Raw genomic sequence first — 10,057 nt, 5'->3', positions numbered from 1 at the left:
TACAAGGCTTCAATGAGGCCGTACCTCAAATACTAAGAAACAAAAGCAAAAATTGCTGGAAAATCTCAGCAGGTCTGGCAGCACCAGGAGAGAAATCAGAGTTAACATTTCAGAACCAGTGATCCTTCTTCAGAACAGATGGTAGCTAGGGAACGGATGGTTTTTAGACAGAGGATGGGTGGGTGTAGATAAACGATAGGTAGAGATCGAGTCCAATGAGAAAGAAAAATGGTTGGACAGACGAAGATTAAAGATCAGTCTGGGGGAATGAATAAGTGATCATGGGTACTATTAGTGGCAGACAATGGGTAGTGTTTGGTACCAGCCTATGTAATGACAAAGTCTGGTGTATGGGGGTTAGGGGAAAGGACAGGGAAAGGAGCTCAAGCCCTAAAATTGTTCAACTTGATATTAAGCCCAGAAGGGTCCAAGGTTCCCAAGCAGAAAATGAGGTGCTGTTCTTCTAGCTTGTACTGAGCTTCGCTGGAGCACACAAGCAAACCTGAGACAGAGATGTTGGCCAGGGAACAGGGTGGTGTGTTGAAGTCTAGATTAGAATGGTGCTAGAAAACCACAGAAGGTCAGGCAGCATCCAAGGAGCAGGAATGAAGGCAGGGATCCTCCAGGGTGGAGAGATAAATGGGAGGGGTTGGGGCTGGGAGAAGGTAGCCAAAAGTACAATGGGTGGATGGAGGTGGAGATGAAGGTGATAGGTCAGAGAGGAGGGTGGAATGGATAGGTGGGAAGGAAGATTGGCAAGTAGGACAGGTCATGAGGATGGTGCTGAACTGGAAGGTTGGAACTGGGGTAAGGTTGGGGGAGGGGAGAGTAGGCTGGGGAGAGGGGGACTTGAGGGGAGTTTCAGTCTCACCTGAAGTCCAGCACATCTCCCATGTTTCCTGGGAGGTAGCTGCTCCTACTTGATCCCCAACATCGGTGAGTGAGGTCTACTGCTCCAAACATGTGTGCTCCCAATGGGGTCTTGACTACCTGTTGCAGTCTTGAACATTACGGGGAATCTTGTGGCTGGTTCAGTTAGGCCTCCTCAATGTCAGGTCACCATGTTCCTTGTTCCAGCACTGGTCAGGCCTCGGTTCTGGGTTTCAATGAGGTTGGGCCTGTGGGAAGTAGGAAGGCCTCTGGATTTGTAGTCCCAGTATTGGCAAGGTGTTCGGTGGGGTCCTGGGCACTAGTCTTGATCACAAGCACTCCAAAGGGTCTTACAATTGGTCTCATCAGGCCTCTTTGCTGTCGGGTCACTGTGGGGTTAGGTCTTGTTCTGGCATTGGTCAGGCCTCAGTTCCAGGTTTCCACGAGGAGTTCAGGCTCACGGGAAGCCTGTTGGCCTATGGTTCCCCAGTCTTAATGTTCCAGCATCAGGTAATCGATGCTCATTGGTTATAGAATCTTTAAACCTGAAAGTAGATTTAGGAGAACAGTGTTAGTAATTCTGATAGACCAGAATCGAGGTTTAGAAGAGCAGAACAATAATAAAATATGCAAGAATAGGATCCGGTGTAGACAGTTCACAAAATGTCGCCATGTCCCGAAGCCATCTTTTAGACCTTGTAGTCTCTCTGGTCCATTCGGTCCTTTTAACTTCCTTTAGACCCCTTTTAAACCAAGTATTCGATTTGATGGCTGTACTCCATAGAGTTACTAAACACTTAGAATTGTCAATCAAATGTTAACTTAGAGGACCCCTGCTGTGATAAATGAAGGTTGTAAGAATAGTCATGCTGCACTAATCCAGCAATGATAACTCTCAGGCAGAATGAAATAGTAAGCATTAATTTTGTTTTCGAAAACTGCACGCATTTTATTTTCAAATATGAAAGGGGCAGGAGTTTAAATGCATTGACAGCTTGATGATTCCTTTTGACAATTCCTTTTAACAGTTTGAATGATCTTGACTGTTCCAATAGCTTATGCACTTTTTATACACATTTTAGCAATCCAAAAGGGAAGTTTACCTCCCTCAGAAGTGTCACAGGACAATAGCGGAAAAGGTACCTATTCTCGCTAAAGGGGTACACTGCCTAATCAAGGAACTCCACAAACTTCACTGGTTCAATCTGCACAATTTGTTTGGTGAAAATCAGGCTGGGGTTTGGCATGAGAGCTGCCAGTTCACATGGGCAGCTGCTACCATGAACCATAGGAGAGCAACTTGGGAGGTGCCCCAAGTCCTCCCTGCAATCCTCTCTCCTTTAACCCTCCCGCCTCCACCTCTCACTCCCAACATCCCCAAGATTATTGTCAGTGTCATGATGGGCACTGGCGTTTCTGGATTCACTTGAGCTTGAGCCATTTTCACGGTGAAAAATAAAAGGCTTTTCATCATTGGAAAACTTCAGGCCATTTTCTATTAGCTGGTCAGAGTAATCTCACATAGAAATAGAGGAGCCATGCTGATTTTGTGTTGAACAATTGGTGCCTACGAGATAGATTTTTATGAATTTTCAGTTCTAGCTTGAACTTTGCAGACCAATAGAGTATTTCAAGGTCTCCTATCTTCAGGAGACCAGGACAACAACTTTATAAGGTGATATTTTTGGTTTGGTCTGAGGTTTTGCACACACTGCCCAAATTTTACTTTCATTTGACTTCAACAGCAGCTGATTTGATGATGCCATTTCCTACCTTGTGGATTCGGTTAAAATTACTGTATGTGCTCTCTTCCTGCTGACTCAGTGGTTGCTGTGCATCTATGACATTGTCTTATTTCTTTTCACTCGTGGTATGTTTCTGGTTTCCTCACAGTGGTTACAGCTTTGAATCCAAGATATAAAGACAACTGGTGTTAATAAAGTTGAATATTTTACCACTCCTTGGGTAGATCCAGAAGCTGCCAACACTCTAAGTCAAGCTATTGAAACAAATTTGTGAATCTGACATGGATTGGTTTTGTTTCAGTTCATTTATTCAATGTGAAATGCCTTTACTAGTAGATTGTAAGTGGTAATTGCATGCTAATAATATTGTTTAAGTACACAGAAAAACAGACATTGTTTGAGTAAGTACCGAGAACATATTAAACTGCTGGAAGAATGGGATAATAGGGAAAAGGTAGACATAAGTATTGCAAATAAACTGGATATCAAGAAAAGGATTCCTTACTGTCTGACTTGGGATCCATTTAATAGTACTCTGTAATCTATGATTTGTAATCTATGTGGTGACAACACCTCCTCCACAGTAATCCTTAACACCAATGCTCTGCAAGGCTGCATACTCAGCCCCCTTATACACCCTATACATTCATGACAGTGTGGCCAAATTTAGTCCTGCTTCCATTTACAAATTTGCTGATGACACCACTGTAGTGAGTCAGATCTTAAACAACTATGAGACTGAGTGCAGGAAGGAGATAGACAGCTTTTGATTTGATTTATTATTGTCATAGGTACTAAGTACAGTGAAAAGTTTTTGTTTTGCACATAGTACAGGCAGATCATAGCATACGACATGCATAGAGTGATTGAGTACAGCGATGAATACAAAGTTATGGCTCCGAAGAAGGTGCACAAAAACAAGATCAACCTTAGATTTGAAATTTGAGAGGTTCACTTAGAAGTCTACTAACGGTGGGGAAGAAGCTGTTCTTGAACCTGTTGCTATGTGCGTTTAATCTTTTGTATCTTCTGCCTGATGAAAGAGTTTGGAAGAGATTATAACTGGGTGGGAGGGGTTTTTGATAATATTTCTCACTTCTCTGAGACATTGAGAAGTGCAGGTAGAAATGTAGGTGAAGCTTAGTGGGATTGTATAAAGATAACCTCTCCCACAACGTCAGCAAAATGAAGGACCTGATCATGGACTTCAGGAAGCAGAGTGGAGGACATATCCCTGTCTGTATCACTGATGCTAAGATACAAGTGGTCAAGAGCTTCAAGTTCCTAGGAGTAAATATCACCAACAATCTATTCTGGTTCATCCATGTTGATGCTTAAGTCAAGAAAGCACAAAAGCACCTCTGCCTCCTCAGAAAGCTAAGGAAATTTGGCATGTCCACAATGAATCTTACCAATTTTTATCAATGTACCACAGAAAGCATCCTATCCAGAAGCATCATAGCTTGGTACGGCAATTGCTCTGCCCAGGACTACAAGAGTCCTGGACTCATAGTCATAAAGATGTACAGCATGGAAACAGACCTTTTGGTCTAACCCGTCCATGCAAATCAGATATCCCAACACATCCAGTCCCAGGTGCCAGCACCCGGCCCATATCCCTCCAAACCCTTCCTATTCATTTACCCATCCAGATGCCTTTTAAATGTTGCAATTGTACTAGCCTCCACCACATCCTCTGGCAGTTCATTCTACATGCATACCACCCTCTGCGTGAAAAAGTTGCCCCTTAGGTCTCTTTTATATCTTTCCCCTCTCACCCTAAACCAATGCCCTCTAGTTCTGAACTCCCCCACCCAGGGAAAAGACTTTGTCTACTTATCCTATCCATGCTCCTCATGATTTTATAAACCTCTACAAGGTCACCCCTCAGCCTCCAACGCTCCAGGAAAAACAGCTACAGCCTATTCAACCTCTTCCTGTAGCTCAAAACCTCCAACCCTGGCAACATCCTTGTAAATCTTTTCTGAACCCTTTCAAGTTTCACAACATCCTTCCAATAGGAAATTAAAAAGAGTTGTGAACGCAGCCAGTTCATCATGAAAACCAGCCTTCCTTTCATTGACTCTGTCTACACTTCCTGCTACCTTAGGAAAGCAGTCAACATAATCAAAGATCCCTCCCACCTTAGTTATACTCTCATCTACCCTCTTCCATCAGCAGAAGATACAAAAATTTGAAGGCAGTTACCAGCAGATTGAAGAACAGCTTCTTCCGCCCTATTTTCAGACTAATGAATGGACCTCTCATATATTGACATGTATTTGGAAAGGCAAGGACTGATTATGGATAGTCAGCATGGCTTTGTGTGTGGGAAATCATGTCTCACAAACTTGATTGAGCTTTTTGAAGAAATAACAAAGAGGATTGATGAGGACAGAGCAATAGACATGATCTATGTGAACTTCAGTAAGGTGTTCGACAAGGTTCCCATGGAAGACTGGTTAGATCTCATGGAATACAGGGAGAACTAACCATTTGGATACAGAACTGGCTCAAAGGTAGAAGACAGAGGGTGGTGGTGGAGGGTTGCTGTTCAGACTGGAGGCCTGTGACCAGTGGAGTGCCACAAGGATCGGTGCTGGGTCCATTACTTTTCATCATTTAGATAAATGAATTGGATATGAACATAGGAGATATATTTAGTAAGTTTGCAGATGACACCATAATTGGAGGTGTAGTGGACAGTGAAGAAAGTTACTTCAGAATACAATGGGAACTTGATCAGATGGACAAATGGGCTGAGGAGTGGCAGATGGCGTTTAATTAAGATAAATGTGAGGTGCTGCATTTTGGAAAAGTAAATCAGCGCAGACTCATACACTTAATGGTAAGGTCCTGGGGAATATTGCTGAACAAAGAGACCTTGGAGTATAGGTTCATAGTTCCTAGAAAGTAGAGTCACAGGTAGATAGAGGAGTGAAGAAGACATTTGGTATGCTTTCCTTTATTGGGCAGAGTATTGAGTACAGGAATTGGGAGGTCATGTTGCAACTGTATAGGGCATTGATTATTTCACTTTTGGAATTTTGCATGCAATTCTGGTCTCCTTCCTATTGGAAAGATGTTGTGAAACATGAAAGGGTTCAGAAAAGATTTACAAAGATGTCACCAGAGTTGGAGGATTTGAGCTTTAGGGAAAGGCTGAACAGGCTGGGGTTGTTTTCCCTGGAGCGTCAGAGGCTGAGAAGTGACCTTATAGAGGTTTATAAAATCATGAGGGGCATGGATAGGATAAATAGACAAAGTCTCTTCCTTGGGGTGGGGGAGTCCAGAACTAGAGGGCAAAGGCATAAGGTGAGAGGGGAAACATATAAAAGGGACCTAAGAGGCAACTTTTTCATGTAGAGGGTGGTGTGCGTATAGAATGAGCTGCCAGAGAAAGTGATGGAGGCTGGTACAATTACAGCATTTAAAAGGCATCTGGATGGGTACATGAATAGGAAGGGTTTAGAGTGATATGGGCCAAGAGCTGACTAATGGGACAAGATTAGGTTAGGATATCTGGTCGGCATGGACACGTTGGACTGAAAGGTCTGTTTCCATGTTGCACATTTCTATGACTCTGTACTAACTGGTCTTTCTCTGTACCTTTTCTGCAGCTGTAACCCTATATTCTGCATTCTGTTCTGATTTACTTATGTATGGTATGATTTGTCTGGTTAGCACACAAAACAGTCCTTTTCACTGAGATACAAGCAGAAATTGCTGGAAAAGCTCAGCAGGTCTAGCAGCATCTGGGAAGGGAAATCAATTCATCTTTCAGGTCTAGTTACCCTGTCTCAAATCAAATCAAATCTGGTCCTAATTGTACAATACAGATAAGAAAAAGTGGGTCATTTGAGAAGGGGAAAATAATTTTGATTTTACAGTATTAAAATATGCAGGAATTATTGCTTAGGTTAATAAGTGTGATACGCTAATTGTAGAGATATGCACTAGTCTTCATTTCGATACTTAAAAACAACACAACCAAAGGGGAGATAAGGTGCATGCTTAATAAAATCCGAAAGCTGCAAGATTTGGATGAGTAGCCCCTGTTTTGTCAACATTACTGGAGATCTAAAATGACAGCCACAGTGCATACATGCAGTTCAGGAAAGATGAAGCTCTGTGCATAACCCTATGCAAAATAAATGCTGGATGCCTCAGTGTTCCGAAACGTTGCACACTTTCTGATAGAAGTGCAAATACACCAAGAATTTCATTGTGTACATTGTCATCAAACCATGGCTTGGTCAGAAGCGATTCCTTGAAATGTAATGGCTGGAAACCCTTTCACTGAAGTTTTAAAAATCTGAGGCTGTATTCTCACGAGTTGAAATTGCAACCACAAAGATGGCTGAACTTTTGTATCATTTACCTTCTACATTCCAAAGTCATTGAAATGGAAAAGTATGAATGGGAGGCAGTTCCTCCACAATTAGGCAATCATCTTGGCTATGCAAAGCCATCTTACTGCCTTTAGGTTTAGCAGTGAGTTTTAACTATTTCAGAACATAAGCACCTTCCTCCACACACACACACACACACACACACTCTTGGCCTACCATGAGCATTCTCTTTGTTCACTTATCCTTTTCTCTCTCCCTTTCTCCGAATCACATCTCCATGTATTCTCTTCACTTCCTCCAACATGTCATCAGCATTAATACCACATTTTCCTCGCTATTTTCACTTCTGATGAAGGGTCACTGGAGTCAAAACATTAACTCTATTTCCCTCTCTATAGATGCTGCTACACCTGCTAAGTTTCTCCAGCATTTTCTGCTTTGTTTAAGTCCAATTAATACTGTTTGCCTCTCCTTTAAAAGAACTTATGTCTTTTAGTGTCATAGCGCGTGCAAAATTAACAACTCACTGAATTGGTAAGCACCTCCTTTCAAAAAGAAAAAGAAACACAAAGAATGTTGCAGAAAATAACCTGGTCTGTCTGCATCTGTGGAGAGAGAAATGTTAACCCTGTTTCTCTTTCCACAGATGCTGCCAGTTTCCGGCTAAGTTTCTCCAGCATTCCCTGTACTTGCCACAGATTTGCAGAATTTGTATTATTTTGTCTTTCTTCCAAAGGAAAGGCTGTTCTGGACAAATGAGATGTAGAGAAAGAGCTTCCTTCTCACCAAGTGATAGGAATATCCATTTGTCATCTTATGTACCCTGTGCCAATGATGTCCCCATCTGAGAACTCTGCAGTAGAACTCATGTGTGGCCTTTTGCCTTCTGCCTTAACATCTGCACAATTCTTGCCTCTTGCCCTCACAGAATCAGACTTTTATTACATTCTTTGTGTTATGTGCAGTTTCAATTTCTGAGGCAGAAGTTGTGAATTTGAAATGGAGTAATGTGTGGCTTCACCATTATTGTCTACTTCCTCCTCCACCAATGGCTGACCAGTAAAAATAGAAAGACACAGAGTATTGTAGCCAAAGGAGGGGAAACTAAGATAAGCGTGCATACATTATCTGCAACTTATAATTCAGAAGAGATGTGGCATGAGGGGAAAACGAGATGTGATAAGTAAGATTAAGTGTAATTTAAGATTACAGTAATCTTAACTGTAATTAAGATTAAAGTTGTTTTCTTTATTTTCTTATGCCCCTGCTGGCTATGAGCTTACCTTTCAACATTCAAATGTCAGCAAGCACTGACATCTCCTTCAGGATGTGCAACAACACTTGTCCCCATTCTCATAGCTCTTAATGCCTCTTGTTGTGACTCAACTGGTCCCCTGCAAGAAAGTATGCATTGTGTGATAGTGAATTGTGTTTCAATGATATGCCTGCTGTGTGACTGAATATCCAACAATGTATAAGCTGTAAGGCGTGGGTGCAAACCTGGCAAATTGTCTGATGATGAGGCAAAGGTATGATTTTAGGTCTGTGTCATGACTGATATAGATTATTGCTCGCTGAGTGATGTAGGTGTGGTGCATTGAGCAATACCTGAATGTAATGTTACCGTTGGTAACATTACATTATGACATTGATTAGCAAGTGCAGAGTTTACTGAACTTTCTGCTGCACTGCATCCAGATCCTCAGGGTATGACATCTGGCATTAACAGTCAAAGCTACCTTCCCCAGTTTCCTTTCCAAATTTGTGTGGAGGACTCTTTGACACTTTAACTGTTGAACATGGTTTATTCTCCAGATCTAGTGCCACGGCCTCTAGTGCTTTGTTTGAAAACCTTGGAGCTGAAAATGTGTTGCTGGAAAAGCGCAGCAGGTCAGGCAGCATCCAGGGAACAGGAGAATTGACGTTTCAGGAAGAAGGGTTTATGCCCGAAACGTCGATTCTCCTGTTCCCTGGATGCTGCCTGACCTGTTGCGCTTTTCCAGCAACACATTTTCAGCTCTGATCTCCAGCATCTGCAGACCTCACTTTCTCCTTGAAAACCTTGGAGGCTATTTGATGAAATTCTACAGACCAAAATCACATTCATAATAACTTGATGCACTCGTTTTAGCCACAGTACAGCTCCCCTTTAAAATTGACTTTTAGTGGTGCAGGCTAATTTCAATTTTTGCTTACCTCCCATGATTTTATGCCCTCTGCTTAAGCATGCAGCCACTCAACAGGGTGCTTACCAATAACGGTAGGCTGCAATCATTTAACCTGGCAGGCAGCAGAAGATTGCTTACTTCCTGGTTCAGAAGTAACCCGCCTGGGCTCATCCTGCATTTTGATCTCCAAGCCCTTCTTCTTCCCAGCCCAATTTTACCCCGAAAATCATCATGAGGATTTTTTTTGTATCGGTGATGAATAACTAAACTTGCGATTTTTAAAGGCAAGCTTAAAATAAATTGCGAGTAAGGAAAGATAGGAAATGATTAACAGGGTTGTGACTTTATCTGAAACAGAACTGCATCGAGACTAATAGGTTGAGTCACTTCACTCTTAACAGGAATCAGATATTAAATGGGTTGCACGGTGCCTATTATTCTAAAAATGTTTATAAATAGGAAAACTAACCTTTTATTATGTTCCATTATATATTCCTAGAAAGGTGCATTTTTATTATAAAGAATAATCTTGCTTTGAAGACTGTTTTGTATAACAAAATTATTGTACAGTAAAGCAGCACCTATTACTGATAGCCCTTTTGCTTCAATCTAAGCTGTTCCAGTGACCTGTGAGTCATCAGGTCTTGTGACTGTCTCGGAACTCTTCCAGTAATGGAGATTAATACATTTGCAAACAAACCAGGGTTGGCTCACAGGGAATTAAACGACGATCAGTTTTTTTTTCAGTCTGCAAACAATAACTAGTAAAATATCCTGATGAGGCATATTACAGCCGCAGAATGCCCTCACCAAGCATTTTATTTTAGAGTTCCAAATTACCGTACAGCATGAAAGTAAAATCATTTTACTTTTGTTGTTTAATCTCCTTTTGACAGATTGCTAGCCTAAACTATTGTTACTC

General features: G+C 41.8%; 1 long non-coding RNA gene across 2 annotated transcripts; it reads right to left on the bottom strand.

The window, feature by feature from the left end:
* Positions 1–789: 789 nt before the first annotated feature.
* LOC122550316 lies at positions 790–9,730 on the bottom strand. Of its 2 annotated transcripts, none has more exons than XR_006311821.1 (4): positions 9,605–9,730; positions 8,251–8,361; positions 2,644–2,772; positions 790–1,415 (listed from the first exon to the last, which is right to left on the bottom strand). It is a non-coding gene; the product is annotated as an uncharacterized LOC122550316 (long non-coding RNA). The 2 variants fall into 2 exon arrangements; XR_006311820.1 differs by lacking the exon at positions 9,605–9,730 and adding an exon at positions 9,164–9,243.
* Positions 9,731–10,057: the final 327 nt, after the last annotated feature.

Source organism: Chiloscyllium plagiosum, chromosome 5 (assembly GCF_004010195.1).
Source record: "Chiloscyllium plagiosum isolate BGI_BamShark_2017 chromosome 5, ASM401019v2, whole genome shotgun sequence".
Taxonomy (NCBI): domain Eukaryota; kingdom Metazoa; phylum Chordata; class Chondrichthyes; order Orectolobiformes; family Hemiscylliidae; genus Chiloscyllium; species Chiloscyllium plagiosum.
The sequence above is the reverse complement of the archived record's forward strand: the minus strand, read 5'-3'. Positions and strand labels throughout refer to the sequence as shown.